At 45.4% G+C, this 18,223-nt stretch overlaps 1 pseudogene; it reads right to left on the reverse strand.

The window, feature by feature from the left end:
• Window positions 1-5,309: 5,309 nt before the first annotated feature.
• LOC144097257 (uncharacterized) lies at window positions 5,310-8,702 on the reverse strand (annotated as a pseudogene).
• Window positions 8,703-18,223: the final 9,521 nt, after the last annotated feature.

Consider the following 18,223-nt stretch of genomic DNA (forward strand, 5'->3'; position numbering starts at 1 on the left):
TACCGACGTCTCAGGACACTACGGACTCGTACAAAGTTGTCCTTCCCCGATTGCCAACCGGTAATGTTGTACTTAATACCGTTTTCCTGCATGCTGACCTTAAGAGTCGCCCGTACCGAGCACCTGACTTCCATGACGCACTCGCACAGATATTGGATCTCCGGGAAATTTTGTGCATTGGTCAATACCAAATGAGCCACGTGTGGATGGTTACCTGCGAGAGTAGTTCTTCCAAACAGAAGCTTGTTAACAAAGCGGAGTTTCCTGTCAAAGGACTGCGGTGCATGGTGTTTGACCCGGATACTAAGAACGTCAAGGTTAAGCTCCTTTGGCTTCCCCGCTATATGGAACACCGGAGGATTGTGGAAGCATTAGAGCCTTATGGCACGGTCCAGTCTGTGGAGCGTGAAAAGTGGCGGTGCCCAGGGATGGAGCATATGGAAACGGCTAACCGTGAACTCTCCCTCACACTCAAGGATGGAGTGTCAGCTAGCACCATTCCACACACACTTAATGTTTATGGAGTGCAGGCATTAGTCCTTATCCCAGGGAGACCTCCACTGTGCCTCCGATGTAGCCGGGTTGGACATGTCCGGCATCAGTGTCGCACGCCTCGATGCACTCAGTGCCGACGCTTTGGCCATACTGCGGAGAACTGTGTCTTGAGTTACGCTGACAGGCTGCGTCAAGGCCAGTGGTCGCGGGAAGATGACATGGCATCAGAACACATTATGGATGTGTCTGAAGTTGTGGACGCGACCGGAGAACTAAGTCATGAGCATCGAATAGATGGGGAACAGAAGACTTCAACACCTCAAAACAACACGGAATATGAAGCGACTGGCCATCTAGCATCCACGCCTCCAGGACGAAAACCGCCGGACCCGGGCCCCCCCGTGAGTGTTACAGAGACTGCTGTGCTTGCTGCACAGGAACACCTCGTTGCCACAGGTCAACGTCCGGATATGCCTCCTGTGGAGTCAGTCGAGGCGATACAGCCAGTGAATGCTCACCGATCATCCTCTGATGCTGATTCTGCTTCGTCGTTGGAGGGTAACGGTGAGCCGTGTGTGGTGTCGATCTCTGGCGTGTCAGGTTCTCGGTCGGCTGTCAGTGTGGCAGCGAGTGATGTGCTCCCCTCGGGTTCGTGGGCCGAGGCCTTGGCTGTCTCAGAGGAAGACATGGACAGCACCGCACCTTTGAAACGTCCTGCAGATGCTGACGAGGTGTGTATCGATGGCGCTGACCAGAAGGCACAATGTGTAGAGGCCACAGGAAGGGTGATGTTAAAGAGGAGGGCGATGTCTGCCCGAGAGGCCGCCAATTTGGCGGCGGGCCACCACATTCCAGGGGATGGCGTTTGTTAAGACTGGCACCAAAATGGCGAGCGTCGCAGCATATCAAGTCGCTACCCTTAACGTTAGGGGTATGCGTAATCGTAGGAGGCAACAGCAGGTACGGCATCTCTTAAAGAAATGGAATGTGTGTGTAGCCGCTATCCAGGAAACAAAGCTGTCCTCTGATGAAGAGACAGCAGCTGCTCTTGAGCCTTTTTTGTCGGAATACAGCATTATTGTTAGCCACGCGAGAGGCTTATCCGGAGATTGTATGCTATTCCTGGCGAACACGCTAGAGATGACAGCCATGTCTTATTGCATAGATGACGAGGGGCGACTTATATGCTGTGATCTCACAATTTCAGGTGTACAGTGGCGGATTATTTGTGTTTATGCCCCCACAAAGCAGCGCGATAGAAGGCTTTTTTTCTGTCATTAGTTGAACATTTGTGCACGGACCGCAAAATTATATTGTTGGGAGATTTTAATTGCGTTTGTAGGGATGAGGACCGTTCAGTGGTATGTAAGAGATACGACCATAGTGCTGCATTACTTACCGATTTGGTTTCTTAATATAGTCTTGTGGATGTGGGGCAGGAAAAAGGCGACAGTATACATTTCACTCATTTTCAGTTTTCCTCTAATGCTCGCCTTGACAGAATTTATGTTTCTGTTGACGCATTAGCAAGTGTGTTTGGCTACTGGGTGCGGCCCATTTTCTTCAGTGACCACTGTATGGTGTCTCTTCAGATAGGAAAGTACACTCGGCATGTACTTCACCCTCGATGGGAGTTGTGGAAGATGAATAACTGTCTGCTCTCAGACGAAATCTTTCAGCATGCTGTACCTACTTGTTTGAAGGACGTATGGTCACGCCGTGATCTTTCCATTTTTCAAAAGTGGGACTTGTTTAAACAGGAGATCAAAAACTTGGCAATTGAGGCCTCAGCAAGAATCGCTTTCCTGAAGAGACACCACCTTCGTGAGCTTGGGCGCACCCTAACGGAGCTACATGAGCTAGAGAGGGTAAGCCCGGGTGCCTATCTCGAAGAGATTAATAACGTAAAAGCACAGCTTCAACAATTTGCGACAGACAGATATAAGGGGGCCTTGATACGATCTAGGTCCCGAAGGTTTCTTGATGAGCAAGCTTCTCGTCGGGCCCTGAGTGATGAAAGAGAGAATGCTCTTGCGAAGGAAATATTGGAAATTCAGTATGGTGATTGCACATACAGTGATGCGCCTGGTATTCTTGCTGCTTTCTTCGACTATTATCGGAAGCTGTTTGGCAGTTGCGAAGATCCAAGTCAGGGTTTCGATTACAGTTCCTTGCTCAGAAACTTCCCTCGACATGATGATGAGAAGTGTGCTATAGTGAAGGGACCTATCACTTTGGATGAAATTCAATCAGCCATTTCTGCCCTGCAGAGCCAGAAATCTCCTGGGCCAGATGGTATTACTAGCGAATTCTATAAAACATTTTCGCCTTGCCTAGTGCCTGTTTTGATGGAAGTTTTCAAAGCATCTTATGATGTGGGTGTCCTGCCTCCCACTTTTTATTCTGGGCACACAATATTAATTCCCAAAAGCAAAGATACTAATCGGTTGAAAACTGTTGACGGATATCGTCCAATTTCCCTTTGCAATGTTGATTACAAAATTTTTGCCAAGGTTCTTAGCAGTCGTCTGCAGCTCGTCATTATGGACTTGATAGGTCCGCATCAGGTCTGTGGTATTAGAGGCCGCAGTATTCAAACACATATCCATATTGCACGTTCAGTATTAGAGACAGTATCAGATGAGATAGGCCAAGTAGCTCTGATTCAAATTGACTTGGCTAAGGCGTTTGATAAAGTTCGGCACGATTTCTTGTTCGCGGTCTTGGAGTATGCAAATATTGGTGACGTCTTGCTCAAAGGCATAAGGCTGTGCTATAAGAACTCCTATACAAGGGTTATTGTTAATCAGGAGCTAACGAAACCAGTACCACTAGAAGCATCTGTTCGTCAAGGATGTCCACTGTCTCCATTGTTGTTTGCCCTATATCTGGAACCCCTCTGTCTCAGTATAATTAACAGCGCAGCTATCCGCGTTTTCTCTCTGGCTCAATGTGAAGTTAAAGTTTTAGCTTACGCTGATGATGTCGCCCTCTTTTGTTCTGACAAAAAGAGTGTACTCGAGGCTCTAAACTTGACTAAACAGTTCTGCGATGTATCAGGCGCGGCTCTTAATTTAGAGAAATCCAAAGGCTTTTGGTTGGGTCATTGGGGAACTAGGCCAAGCCAGTTCGGTGGTATATGCTGGAACTGTAGCCCTCTTGAGTACCTAGGCGTTCCACTGCACCAAGTTCGCAACAGTACAGCCTACTGGGATTCACAAACTGTAACTCTACGGCGGCAAACACAGGCTTGGATGGGTAGGGAACTCTCAGTGTTTGCGAGGGCACAGGTCTGTAACATTTTTTTGTTTGCAAAGCTCGCGTATGTCCTTCAAGTCCTGCGTTGTGCGAGGAGGAAGGTGCAAGCAATACATAGAATATTTGCAGCATTCGTTTGGCGCTCTCAATGGGAGCCGATGAGGCGTGACAACTTGTTCCTTCCCTTAGAGGGTGGTGGAGTGGGCCTTGTTCACCTGTTCGTGCATCAACTCGTTTCCCGTTTTTTCTTTTTCAAATCGGCAAACGACCCGTTTCTGGTAGCTGTGCTCATTAGGCGGCTTAGTTTTCATTTGCCTTACTTATTCGCACCGACTGTGCAGGCTCGTGAGGGGACTTTATGGGGATTTCTTAAGAAGGTTGCTGTCACATTCAATTTTCTCACTGTGCTCTTCTCTTTAGATTACCTGTATAGCCTCTCGAGAAAGCAGATGACCCAGGCTCTCACTGAGTCTTTGTTCCCTACACCATTGTATCGGCAGCCTTATTTGGGGTCTTTGGACATCAGTGTTTTAAAGCGTGTTAGGCGGATGTGCATTCAGGCAGCCGCTAAAACGTTCTTTTTCAAACTACACACAGCGACGCTGCCTGTCAAGACATTTCTTAATGACAAGGGGATGTTTGTACCCTGGAATGTGAATTGTCGTCTGTGTAACGTGCCTGAGACAATTGATCATTGCTTCATCCTGTGCCGTGATGCCATGTTCTTTTGGGACATACTACAACGAACTCTTAAGAAGGACATTGAAATTACACCATACACTATTAGATTTCTGCCTGTTGACAAAAACTCTGTTGTGCCTTATGACGTGTTTGTGTTGATGGGACTATTCAGTCTTTGGAAAAGCCGTATGATGGACAGACATGCCGAGCCACCAAGATCGTCCAAATCTGTGTTTCGGGAACAGTGTGCGTTGGTGAGGAGTGTATATGCTGCTCGCGACGAACCTCCAAGCTGGCTGCCGTGCCTAGATGCTTGTGTGTGCCTCCCTGAACTTTGATGTTTTGATGGGGATGCAGTGGTGAGTTTGGGCTATGGGGGCTCATATTAAGCAGCCCGGTAACTTGAGACGCGAACTAGTCTGATTGAAGTTTCCTCCTTTCTACAGAAGTTCTTCCATGCAATAAAAAAAAAAGAGCCTACGTAGTGTTCTGTGCGTGCTCGCCTCACAATATGAAGGACCTGGATTCGATTCCTCGTATCTCCACAATTTTTTTTTTATTTGGAAGTTATCGTGTTGCAAAGCTGACACCGGCTGTTCTGCGACACGAGCTCCTTAACACTGCCGCATTAACCTGCCAGCTTCTTTCATCAAAAAACGCATATAAAGTGCTCAAAACATTAAGATTTGTTATTTATTTACAAACCTGCTGGTCTCCAATTAGTCCAAAGCATGTGGGGAGTCAGTCAGTACAGTAGGAAGTTCAGAATAATTAGATGCGTCACAAACATTGAGATAAAGTGAACTACCCAATATTTTACAGCTAGAAGTTTCCAGATTAGCAGAAAACGTAAAAGGTCAGAACAGTTGAAAATGAAGGCTGGAGTGAAGGCTCGAGTTCGAAAAGTATGCTTGGACATATGCTTGTGCCACGATTGTGAGGAGACATTTTGACAGTTCTATATTGCAACTCTTGAGACTGAAAAATAAAAAACACAAGATGAAATTCTTGTGCCCTAGATGAGAATGATGATAGGTAGTCTGGTGTGCTACTTTAATTTCTTTATTTTTATACGCAGACCTCCAAGAGGTATGCACACGTAATGCCCCTCTATGAATTTGCTGTGCGACACATACGTGCCGGACGTGTACAGCCGTCCAAGCCTTTTGACTCTCCTTGTCAGAATCTCTGGTATCAGTGCATGCTTGCTGAAGTGCAGGAGTCTTGGCAGTAGCTCCCGATTCCAGAATTCTTCATTGAACTTTATTCTCTCTACATAGAGGTATGGCGGGTCTTCTGGCGTGTCTCCCTCGGTCCAGATGACAAGGTCGCACCAGTTATGGCCCGTAACTGCCATCTGGCCTTGAATTTGGTAAAAGTAGGCTTGGTCCCGGTTCAGCTCCACACCGTCTTCACTTAGCCTGCAGCAGAAGTTTTTGTCTAGGCAGGCTTCTTCGCATGCCACACCTTTTTTGGAGAAGCGGCATTTAACCTCAAGTAGGCTTTCTTCTCCATCTAAAACAACAATCCTGTCTGGCGAGGCAGCTATGAAGGGATACTGGTTATGGACATGAAGGCCAGTTTCCTGCACTGCTACACTCAAATCTTTAGCGTGCTGCAGCTTTACATAGGCTTCTACAGCATCTGCCTCGTGCTCTTTGCCATATGCAATCGCTTCAGACGTGGCTCTATTACAAGGGTACAGTAGACCCTTTAGTAAACCATCTGGCTTGGTACAACGGCGGATCCTCTTAAAGAGTGATGCTGTTAGCCGGACAACCCGAGCTGCATGCCACTTCTTGTTGGCTGCCTGGCGACCGTTTCTTTGCATATATCATGCCTCTCTTCTCGGCTTAGTGGCTTGAGTGTCTGCATATATGACTGCACCTCAGTCGCTGAAGGCTCGCTCCAGAGGTCGTCGCTGTCTTCTATAGCCTTTTTGTTGCATGGTGGCCTTGTCTTGGCTTGGTCGGTGGGACACAAGTACCGGAGTGCTTGCAGGTCTGTACCGGTGGATGCTAGTTTTTTTCTGAATTACTCAATGTCGTGGGGAGTAGGGAGTGGTGTAATGGGGCAGGGGTCATAATCGCGCTTCCGCTTCCCTCGTGGAGGCTTGTTGACACAGTACTTTTGGAATTTGATTTCGACCAAGGACTTCCTTGGAGCGGCCCTTTTTGCTGCAAGTGAAGGAAAAATAGGCTGCTTCAGTTGTGCAACAAAATTAATTATAAACATGGCTGTTCAATACATGAGAAACTTGAGTTTATTGTGTCCGCTATGTTTTTTATTGAGTAAACAATGTAACACTGTTGAATAAATTGCCATGACTGTATAAATAATCATGCAACTGTGCAGTTGTACATTTTGTGAAGGAAACAATGACATGTGAACTCATGAAACAATGTGCTTTGTAGCAGTGGTCTATTGGTATCAGCATCCACCTTATATACGGAACACCTTGGGGTTCAATCTCCGATGTTGCCATTCGTGCATGAATGAGACCAAGTTACCCCCCCCCCTTTTCTGGTGCTTAGTTTCTTCGAGGTGAAATGCATCTAAAACTGGTCTTTGACCCTACATTGAGTTAACCAATTTATGCGCACAGTTTAGCCAAGTTGCCCTTGTGCCATAAATATTTATCGTGATCATAATATGCATGCACTAAGAATTTTATAGCTACGAACCTAGTTGAAACACAAGGCTCTTAGTGTACAGCAAGAACGGCAACGTAGCATTATTGGATATGTGAGTAGGTGGAATGTGTGCTATACCTTCAGCAGGGACTATCCACTTGCAAAGTACATCCGTGCAAGACGGTGCATCTTCTGCCCTCGCAGCAGCACTGAACAGCAGCCCTGCCACATGTTGGCAGGTTTCGTTGAGTCTACAAGAGCAAAGAAACGCAATATTCACTGTTGTGCACAAAATCTCAGGCCAGCCATGTAACTGCTACGCGTTTCTATCTAAATTAAGCACGCGTTTTGCAGCAGCGAGACTTGCACGTAATAAAGGCCGCGACAAGATACAAGGCGCAAAAGACGAAGCCGTTGATGAGGCCAGTAATGCGCGCATCCAGCACGTTTCGAAAGTGGTGCTCCTGCTATATTTCGTGCTTGCTTCCAAGTGCACACAGCGCCGTCGTTCCAGAAGAGATTTGCCATCAACGCACGCGCGTATTGGGTAAACACCGCATGAGATATACTAGTATAAACACTGACCATAGATGCTACAATGTCAAACTCTGCTACCTGAACAGCGGGAGCATGGGAGAGCGCAACGGCGCAACCTCGCGTACATCCGCGCATTCTCTCCTGCGGCCCGTTAGCGCGCAACGGGCAGTATCAGCACGAGCAGTATATGCCATAGTCGCCATAGTACAACGGGTCGTTTACTAATCAGTAAAGTGTGCCCAGCGGCAAAAGGTGCTGTACGAATTTAGCCAAAACTCCTGCCTGATAAAGAAAGCGTAAACATAAACATCTGTGCGCGTTAGAACTGTACATCATTATACTGTTCAACTCGCTCGCGCATAGACGCACATTCATGCACATTTTCATTTAGTCATTCGGCGTTCCGCACTAGAGAGACACACGTTTATAAATAAAATATCTCACCCAGCAACGCAATCGCAGTGCGCTCCAACGATGTGGCCCGTACCAACGACGAAGCATGCCGTTGTCACGTAAACACCGGTCTTCATAGACGGTGCGCACGCCGCTCTCATCAGACCTAGTTCATCGTCAGCTGTTTCAAGGTTCACCTTAAAGTTTTTTACGTAACCTTCCTCCTTGAAGGACCAGCCGCGATGAGCCTGGCGAACAGTTGAGGTAGCGGAGTGCAGGTACTGCCACACGTGCTCGTTTCTCACGCTACAACGCGAAAAATCTTCGCTCCACCCCGTTTATTAATAATAATAAGTTGGTTTTTGGGGAAACGAAATGGCGTAGTATCTGTCTCATATATCGTTGGACACCTGGACCGCGCCGTAAGGGAAGGGATAAAGGAGGGAGTGAAAGAAGAAAGGAATAAATAGGTGCCGTAGTCGAGGGCTCCGGAATAATTTCGACCACCTGGGGATCTTTAACGTGCACTGACATCGCACAGCACACGGGCGCTTAGCGTTTTTCCTCCATAAAAACGCAGCCGTCGCGGTCGGATTCGAACCCGGGAACTCCGGATCAGTAGCCGAGCGCCTTAACCACTGAGCCACCGCGGCGGGTCCACCCCGTTTCTTGAAACGGAAATGGGATGTTTTCCTCCTCTATCATCGTCTTTGGCTGGCAAACGCACGTTTCCGGCAAATAAACTGCACTAAAACAACAAAACAAGTGCACGCCAACTGCCGAACGCTGCCTCTAACATGCTCGCTCAATGAACCCCTTTCCAACCAAAAGTGCCGGTGGAGCTTCCCCGTTTTCACGACAGGAGGCGCTCGCTTTTCCGCAAATGGTCCATTCTTTCGCGATGTTTAGTTTCCGGGAGGCGTCTTGGGACAAAAGGGAAAGCGCGTGAGCCTTGCACGTGATCCCGAATCCTTGACGCTGTTTTTATGATAGGTTGTTCGCTGGCGTACTATAAATACAGTACCATCGAGATGCTGAACACCATTCGTCCACACCCAGCAACTGCAGCCTCACCTTTCTGCCAGAAGCAACTGATGTACCACTCCGTCGAGAGAGTCATCGCGAAAACGGTAAGTTTTAAACTTTTTTGTTTGAATATTGTAACATTAAAACCTTTTTTTATATTTGTAACGCACTGCTGGGTACATTTAGTCATTACCTGTGGTTTGATTTTGGTATGTGCAGCCATATACTTCATCAGAAAAATAAAGTGCATTTATTCCATCTGCAGCACTAAGTTTGAAACCTAAGTAGTGGTCTTTGAGAGATTGTTAAAAAGGTACTCTGGAAAACTCGCTCCATTTAAAATAACGACAACGCAAGAACAAAAAATAATTACGCATTGTATTAGATTATCTGCTTTAATTGTGGATGATTCATCTATCACCAAACACACAGACTTGTTAAGGACAGTATGCATATGGTAGGGAATAAAACAACATTGAGGGTCACTTATATTTACTCCGCTCACGCATCATTTAGTCTAATAGTTGTGACTGTTTTCACCCGGTTTAGGAACGAGGTGCAAACTGCATTCCCATATTCAAATGCACTTGCTCCACTTTGCACCGGACTAGTCCCGAGCAAGACAACATCGTATCATTCAAAAAAATGTACAAGTTCATGTACATATCGTTTTCTGTAATGTTGTTATAAAAATGCTTGTTGCGCTTCTGTTATGGGTCACAACATTTTTGCGTAGTATTGCGTGCCGGCAAATAGTTGCTCAATTTAGTATTTGATATTAGTAAGTCGCACCGACCATAGTATACCGAATTTAGTATTATACCCCTGCTACACGGGCGCTTCGAATGCCTTACAACCTAATGTCATTCGACTCGACTGCCGAACTTACGCTGCTACATGAAGTTTCTCAACGGCATTCGGTTCGGATGACATTCGAGTCGACGGAGCTCGGCGGAGACATTCCAGATTTTGGAATGCCGTCGAAACGCGAACGCAGCCCGAACCGACCAATAGGCGTTGCCGCCGCCATCGCTTCGCCCCGCCCACAGCCGCGCGAGTGCTTTCGGCTCTGTGGCTGCTCATTTTGATACCTGCTGCTCGCTTTTTCCTGCTCTTTGCTTAGCAAATAGCTCACGTTATGTCTACGTATGTGCTTGAAGATAACAGTGCACCAAAGAACATTTACCGCGTGAGCATGAAATTTCCCCAGCAGTGTGCCGATGAGGACGCCTTCGCGCATATACTACTGTTTACATCGCTGCGTACGAACAGCTAGCGCTCGTTTGCATGACTTAAACACATTGTGCGCTTTAGTTCTATTAAATAATCTCATATTTTTTGTACTGGTTGTACCCGTGGCTTGTTAAGGCAGTGCGACAATCTGTGGGAGGAAGCGCCGATACGATCGCTCGCCTGAGAAACACTTGACAGCGGGGCTACTGACATCGTGTACGATCGGCGCTTGTCGCTAATTGTCCCGACTTCGTGTGACGCGATGAGTAGTTTATTTTAAACTGCTTTATTCAGAAGTATGATTGGGGACCGTTCGCGGTAATTTAAAAGGCATAACTTGTTATCCACAAAATGGCAACGGCGATGACTGCTGGTGGTCGTAAAGCAGTGCTCGGCGGTTTGCGTCACACCGGCGCTTCCCGTTCATCGTATGCGCGCCCTGCGATGTGAGCAATAGTTGATTTGAGGTCACTGTTGTCAAAACTACACTGGTCGATCATTTACGTTCGCTCAAACTTGTGAATTCGCTCTTCACAACCGCCGAATTCGAAGACGTAACCCTGCGGACTCGCTAGGCCTAGTAGTCGCGGAAGGAAAGGGAGTCGCTGTCGATTAAAATTAATTTGGCAAGCGCTTATAGCTGGTGAGTGTTCGAGTGTGCACATGTGAAATATACCCGTTCCTTTCGTTTATTAACAATATGGATAATGTAGAAGGGCGAATATATTCACACCGTCGCCTCATCAGCGTGTTTTCGCTCAGCCGCCGGCCTGCCGAGGACATGAAGACTGACAGTCCGCCGGTCGGATTCGTCGGTGTCGTTGGCCTCAAAAACTTGTCCCACTACAGTCATATATGCTGCTGTTGACCGGGATAGTGTCGTTGTCGCACTAGTGTGACCACCGCCTCCGTCGTCGTCGTACACTGAAAACGAGCTGAGGAAATTTGAAATGTGTTTGGAAAGTGTCGTGTAGCGCCGCGGATGTCCGTCGAGTCCGAATGCCATTCAAAGTTGCGACTGTCATTCGACTCAGGTGTCATTCGAACGTGCCCGTGTAGCACAGGTATTAGCCTTTCTCGCGATTGCCAAGGACGATTCCTATTAGCGTTTGTCGTGGTTACGCTCTGCCGCCTTCATATTAGCAGCAGCATTTTTTTGTTTCATAGAGATAACATGCCAGTTTTAATCGTAATAAGGTGCACGTGCGCTTTCGGGTCTTATAAACCTAATAAGTACCACAAAAAATAAAATCCTGAGACTCAGTTTCAGTTTCCCTACTTTTGGTTTCACCCCCCCCCCCCCCAACCTCCCGCTATTTTCAGATAAATGAAATCGTTTCCTAAAGTATTGACAAAATGTCCCAATTTGTCTTTCAATTAGCGCAAAGGATGCCTGATCCATTGGAAAGGGTACTCCGAATGGCATTGTACCCTGGAGCCTAAGAGGAATCTCAACGAGAACTGTCTGCGCGAGTTCACATTTCCAAGGAAACCATCGAATCGACGCCTCCGGTCTGCCCCTGAAGAGATCGTGTACGAAATTCAAAAAAAGCTGTCCAACTGCCGTCGATCAAGCGGTCTCCTGAAGGTGAAACTTGACCAGGACATTTATCGAGGGGCTTTTCACGAGAAAGGCTAACCATTAGAAAAAAAAATGACTACTCTGTGAGGAACAAGACTTCTCCAGGCTTCAACTTCCGTCTGCATGGTCGATACGGGAAACGAAACTTGGGAACACGGTGGCGATTGAGTTTCCAATCAGAATTAAGGGTGGGGTGACACTTCAGAAGTCCTGCAAAAGGTTTCCTTGCGGATTTCCTCGGGAGACCTTGCAGGTTTTTATCGTGACAAAGATCATTGCTGGCGCATCGTAATACAGTGATAAGTTTTTATTCCCATGGAGTTCTACTTTTGTTCTATTTGTTTTGTTTTCGCGTTATTTTGGCTTGTTTTGTACAACGTGTCACCTGTTTAGCTCACTGAGTGTTACTGTCTCTACTCCGCTGCTATGACTTTTTGTTCGTCAAATTTTCTAGTTTTTATTTAGTTTTTTGTTTATAGCTCCACGAAATGGCCACGCCAGATAACCATATAATCTTGTCTGCTACCTTTGACAGTTGCAGTGTCACATTCACGCTGACCAATGAGACTGCTATAAAGACAAGACACGAGAAAGACCTTCTTCGAAAGACATACTTTGAGACTGTGCAATCATTTTTGCCCCCGAATGTAAGGCTTCCCATTATTGGTAAATATTTTGAAGACCGGTTTACGTCACTCTGCAATATTGCGGATAGGCGCTACAGGAATTTGACAGGCCGTGCGAAAGCGTCCTTCTTAAAAAATACAAGGTTCATAAATATTCACTTCGAGTCTCAATCTAGCCCACCTGAAACGAATACGGGAGAATCCATAGAGAACATCATAATTTCTGCTCTGCAAAAAGAACACGAAAGAGTAGGAACAGTTTCAGAAAAGGCCATAAATGAGCTAAGAGACACCGTCTCTGCTTATAAGGCTAAGCTTCGTAACCTAGAGCAGGAGAATGAAAAGCTGAAATCCGAAAAAACTACAATGCTACTGAACAAAAGAATAATGGTCGGCGAGGGTTCAAAAAAACAGACCGAAGGAAGCTTAATGCCGCTGGATATTCCATCGCGCAAGCACTTGACGCTGTACTGGAGAGCTACTGGTTTGATGTAGGCCAGCTTCTCGTAACTGACCTAAAAGGCCTGCTGCGTAAAGTAACATTCACGGAAAATGGAGAAATTATTTGTAATTGCGGTGTAAAAAGAGGTTTCTGCAGCAATGGTCAAGTTAACTATAATGCCATTTTTTCTCCAAACAAACAAAGCTTGCGAGAAGTTGCAGCCCTCTAGGACGTACATTTTGTCAGTAACGTTTTCTGGGAGCACCTCTCCGCGAGCGTCCCTAATCTGCCTACCATAAGGCTAATAAATTCTTACAGAGAGCACCTAGATAGCAGGATAACTGTCTTCAAGACACCAGGTACCTCACCTGGCGCTCAGGTTTCATTTGAGGAAGACTTGGCGTTAGCTGCACAAGAGCTAGCTAAAGATGTAGGCATAAGTGTGACAGAGATCTCCACCGAGGCACTCCTTGTAAAAATAGAGGGTGATGGCTACGTTGTGAGTAGACGCACGACCTGGACAACATTATCATTCGTCATCATTTGCAAAACGCGGCAGCTACAAAGCCATAACCTTCATCGCCTTCTCGGTGTGGCGGAGATCTCGGAGGGTTATTTTGAAATTAGAGAGGCTTTTCAGGATTTGATAAAAGAAATTAATTTTGTCGCACGAAGGGGTAGCATATCTGTAGGGGACCACGAGATTCCGATTCGCATCTGTCTAGGGTCAGATTTGAAATTTTTGCTTGTTGTTCAGGGTCTGCAGTCTGCTGCATCACACTATCCTTGTCCATTTTGTCGAGCAAACCCACAGACAAGGTGCTCAGTTCTGACAAGTAACAGGAGCTTTAATGAGCCTCCGTTGATCCGCACTCTTGAGAACATGAAAGCTGATTGCTGCGCAGAGGCGAACGGGACGAAAAACGTGCCATTGTTTAACTTCGACTCTGATTTAATAATTCCTGATGAAGTTAAGAATAGTTATCCGCCTTGTAGATGGATTGCTTTCAGAAGCAGAAGACAGAGATTACCGTGAAAAAGTCCGCAACCCACGTTGTATGACCATACATGTTCAGGACATCGTTGACGCCATAAATAACTGTGGGATTAAATTTCACATCTGGGAAGCCAATGGCCAATGAAGGAAACAAGGGAAAAACATTCACGTCGGTATCGGGGGGCGATTGTGAGCGCCTGCTGAAGGCTTTGCCTGAAAAACTGGCCGGGAAATTGCACCCTCGAACAGAGGAAAAAACTTTGCTCCTTTGGAAGCTTATGCGGAAAATTTTGTACCACCTGGAAAATGATGTTGAAGGTCACAGCATAGAAAGAGAAACCTCAGAATTCTTTCACACGTTCTTAGAATTAGGAGCCCAAGGTTGCAAAGGCTATGGTGGCGATAGAGTTACGCCGTACATTCATATTGCCGCGCACCACGCTTCCGCAAAGCACGAAAGGTTCAAGTGCCTTGGTTCGTTTTCAAGCCAAGGGTTAGAGAAAAAAAACGACGTGCTAAAGCATCTGCACCATGGGAAGTCAAACAAGTGGAATGCAGCCGCTGACACTCTCAAGCTGGCGAAAAGACTTAAGTGAGTGAGAATATCAGACTAAGCCGTGCGTATAAAAAGCGGGACCAAGACAATTGGTTTGAGGGACTTATTCAAGAGACACGGGCGAAGAGGCTACGCTGTGCAGAAGATAAAGTGAGCGAAGGAAACTGTTTACAAAATGTGGACGACATGGATGCAGGGGAATTGCGCACGGAGCTTCGGGCTATGGGAATGTCGACGAAAGTCAAATCAATAGAAAAACTTCGCAACCTTGTAAGGAAAGAAAGAGAAAAACAATGATTGTAGCCATAGGGGGGAGATAATAGTTATGTGGTGAGATGTGCCTTTTAGTTTTGCGTGTTTCCTCCTATATTTATAGTGCTGTGCTGTACCTATAGTTTAGAAAGTGCATCACTGCTTGAAGATGAAGAATACTGTTCCTGATTCCTTATGTAACCTGCCCCTAAAAGAGTTTTCGGTGTGTACTAAAAATAGTGTATTTGTATTATGTGACTGTTTACCTGCCATATATGCCCTGAGCAATTTTTTGGTGTAATATAAATGTGATATGTGTGTTTTGTAAGTATTGCCGCTGTCACTTTTAAAACGATCTTTTGGCTTGTCTTTTGCGTAAGAAAATTCTTTTATGCAAACAAACCATGGAAAACCGATTTATAACGCAATCTGTACAGCTAGAAAAAGTACTTGAGGGGGGGGGGGGGTGCTTTGAAAATGAACATGCACACACGCCTTTAGGTTCTGCGGGGCAGCAGGAAAATATTTTGCAGCGAATTTAAGAAAACTGATTTGGCGTATCGGGCGTAGATCATATGATACTGGCATCAAGTGCACAATGCGCACAAACAGGCTCGAGAAAAGTGACGACAGCAGTACTACGCACATTCAATGCCATCATTTATGTTCATTTGTATGTCCTTCTTTGCTGACTCATTTTGTTTAGCAACCGATTAAAAGTTTGCCTTGTTCTTCATTCTTTTCGCAAAGTATTGCTTCTTTTGTATGCCATGTTGCTGTGAAGTGTGTTTAGTTATATTCATATTCGTTACGTTTAGAGTGCATTGTTCTGATTGTACATGTAACATGAACACAAGGTAATGACACTATGTGATTCTGACTGTGCACATTTTGTTTCCAAGTGTTGTATAAAAAGTGTTTAATAAAATATTTTATGTCGGCACTATAGCGCGTGTCCTTGCCTTTTTGCGGGGAAGTTATAACCCCTTCCGCATCAGCTGTCAGATAGTGTGACAAGTGCAAGTTTATTGACAGCGACGCCATGAAAATAGACCTATTACATTTGCTCGAATCCCTCCCCAAAGGTGCATAGGAGAAAAGAAATATAACCTCCAGTGCTTCGAATATTACTGTAAACGTAACAGATCACTTCCCATGAGTGTAATCGTTACGAAGGCTTCCCCTTCATTCATGGTAATTTGCTGACATTGTGCTTTCCGCTACGTGCTATAATGACATCCCCGCATATTTGATATTCTCATTAACTTTGTAACATAGAATGCAATTCGTGACTTATTTTATTGGTATACATTTCTTTTTAGCGTCTGGTTATTTTTGTTGCGCTCTACCTCTCTATTATAATTGTATTTTTTTTGGATTTACCAAACGCTGCTCCTTCGAAATTAAGCGATAGCATTGTTCAGTGCAGTATAATTAGTTTTTCACGTGACCACAGAAATCAAAGCTGCTGCAGGCAGAGTAACCTGGGAACTGGGAAAAGCTACAATGAAATAATACAAATTCGTTCCATTACGGGCTATGAGGGACAGCGCACTGGAGCGCTTCGAACTAATTCGACCCCCCGGGGGTAAACAGCCGGAGCGTTGTTGCATTTCGCGTACACTGAAATGTGGGCATAGCGGCTGGGTCCTGAGCCGGCCTTACATCACCCGGCACCCTGTGCAAGACTTTGCCACACTCCCCCCAACCGCCTCGCTCTCTCTCTCTTTGATTGTATTTGTGGGGTTGTTTCTCTTGATTTTTATTGGCCGTCATAACGGGGGGCACTTATAGTTTTCATTCTTTTAACAGTCTCAATGTAGTATTTGTACTGGCGTGGGCAGGACACTTAGTTTTTTATTTTTCTTACCCCTCTAATTTATACCCCTTGACATCCTTTGATCTCGCTATTGGCGGTCAATTTTTTACACGTTTTCATAGCATTTTGAAGAAGATAAATCTTAAAAGCAAGCTGCTTGCGATAACGCAACTCATCTATTATACTGGTGAAATAGAAAAATTTATTGCTTAAAATGATTACAGCCCAGCCTCAAAGCACAGATGCAAACGTTCTTCAAAGGAGGCTCTCAAGACAGTCGCTTCAGACGATTGATATGACATCGCGACTAACCCTGTTAATCCGTGGTTAAACCTCTTGCACCTGGCGGCCCCTTGCGATGTCACTCTGGAAGATGCGGGAGAATTAACTGCGATATCATGACAATCGGCCGACGAAGCAGCGCAGCGGCTGGCAGCGTCGAAAATTGCGACAGCCGCCATATTTACTATTTATATATACCGTTATGAACTGCTTCCTTGATGACATCCATGTAAAAGCGCTTTTTCGTAGCACAGAAGTGCACACAAAAAAATTCACCAATTTGTTTGCAAACATGGAAAAAAGTTGGCGGTATCTTGCGGTATCTTTAAAAGCGAAGTTTCGTACCTCAAAAGCAAAGCCTCATTTTTTCAGTTGTGTTACACAGGATGGATCCCGGCAATACATCATGCATGCATATTACAGAAGTCAGAATGAAAGAACAGCAAAAAAAGTCGCCAATAGCTGGAGCAATAAAAGTATGAATAGTGATCATGCGTGAAATTTTTCATTCATACATTCATACTAATATATTTTCTACAGAAACTAGCACATTTATTAAAATTAGCTGACGAAAACAAAAGGTTCTGAACCAAGGTTAGAACTCTAAGTGCAAACTTGAGTCACCATATTCGGACAACGCTAGAGTCACTAATTTGAAAGCATTACAGGTGATCGTGACAGTAACAACCTGAACGTCTATTTAGACGCTATATGCTTCTAGACTCCAAATTCTGTGTTCTGCCCGACAACAGCTGAACAGCTTCTGAATGTTTCTGGGTAAAGCTATATCAAATTTTCTTAAATATGTGTTAAAAGAATAAACTTAAACATTTATATCCGCGAATACTTTTTGATGTCGGCCGTTTGAATGCCGCTCCGCTCTTTAAAAGTAACAAGAATAGCTAAAATTCAGGCGAGCTAGCTCTCATACCCTAATATATCATGATCACATGCCCCAATAAACTTTTTAGATAATATCAAAAGGCTGACAATTTGCAAAGTTGCCCCACGACAAGCATATATGAACGGCCGCGAATACTTTATGTAGCTGCGTTAATGCATGGTCATCGTAACAACCTTCTATATTTAAAGCTCCGGTCGAGACACGGGATTCGAGCTCTGACATGTGTTCTTGTCTGCAAGGCAAAAGTCACCCGATAAAAAGGTAAGCGTCGAAATAGACGTAACTTCAGCAGTCCGAACCATTTCTGCAGCGTAGCTCGCTACCGGGCACCATCTTTCATATTTTAGGCAATATCAGGTTTCAATTAAAAGGCCTCAGGAAGTTTCTTGACCAAAGCTATGCCAGATCATTGCACACCATTTTAAACACCATATATTCGGGTACCTAAAACCGGGAAGCATTTTCGATATCTATCCGTGTTACGGTGCTATACAGTTTCAAGTTTGG

The sequence above is a fragment of the Amblyomma americanum genome, chromosome 7 (assembly GCF_052857255.1).
Source record: "Amblyomma americanum isolate KBUSLIRL-KWMA chromosome 7, ASM5285725v1, whole genome shotgun sequence".
In the NCBI taxonomy this organism is placed as follows: domain Eukaryota; kingdom Metazoa; phylum Arthropoda; class Arachnida; order Ixodida; family Ixodidae; genus Amblyomma; species Amblyomma americanum.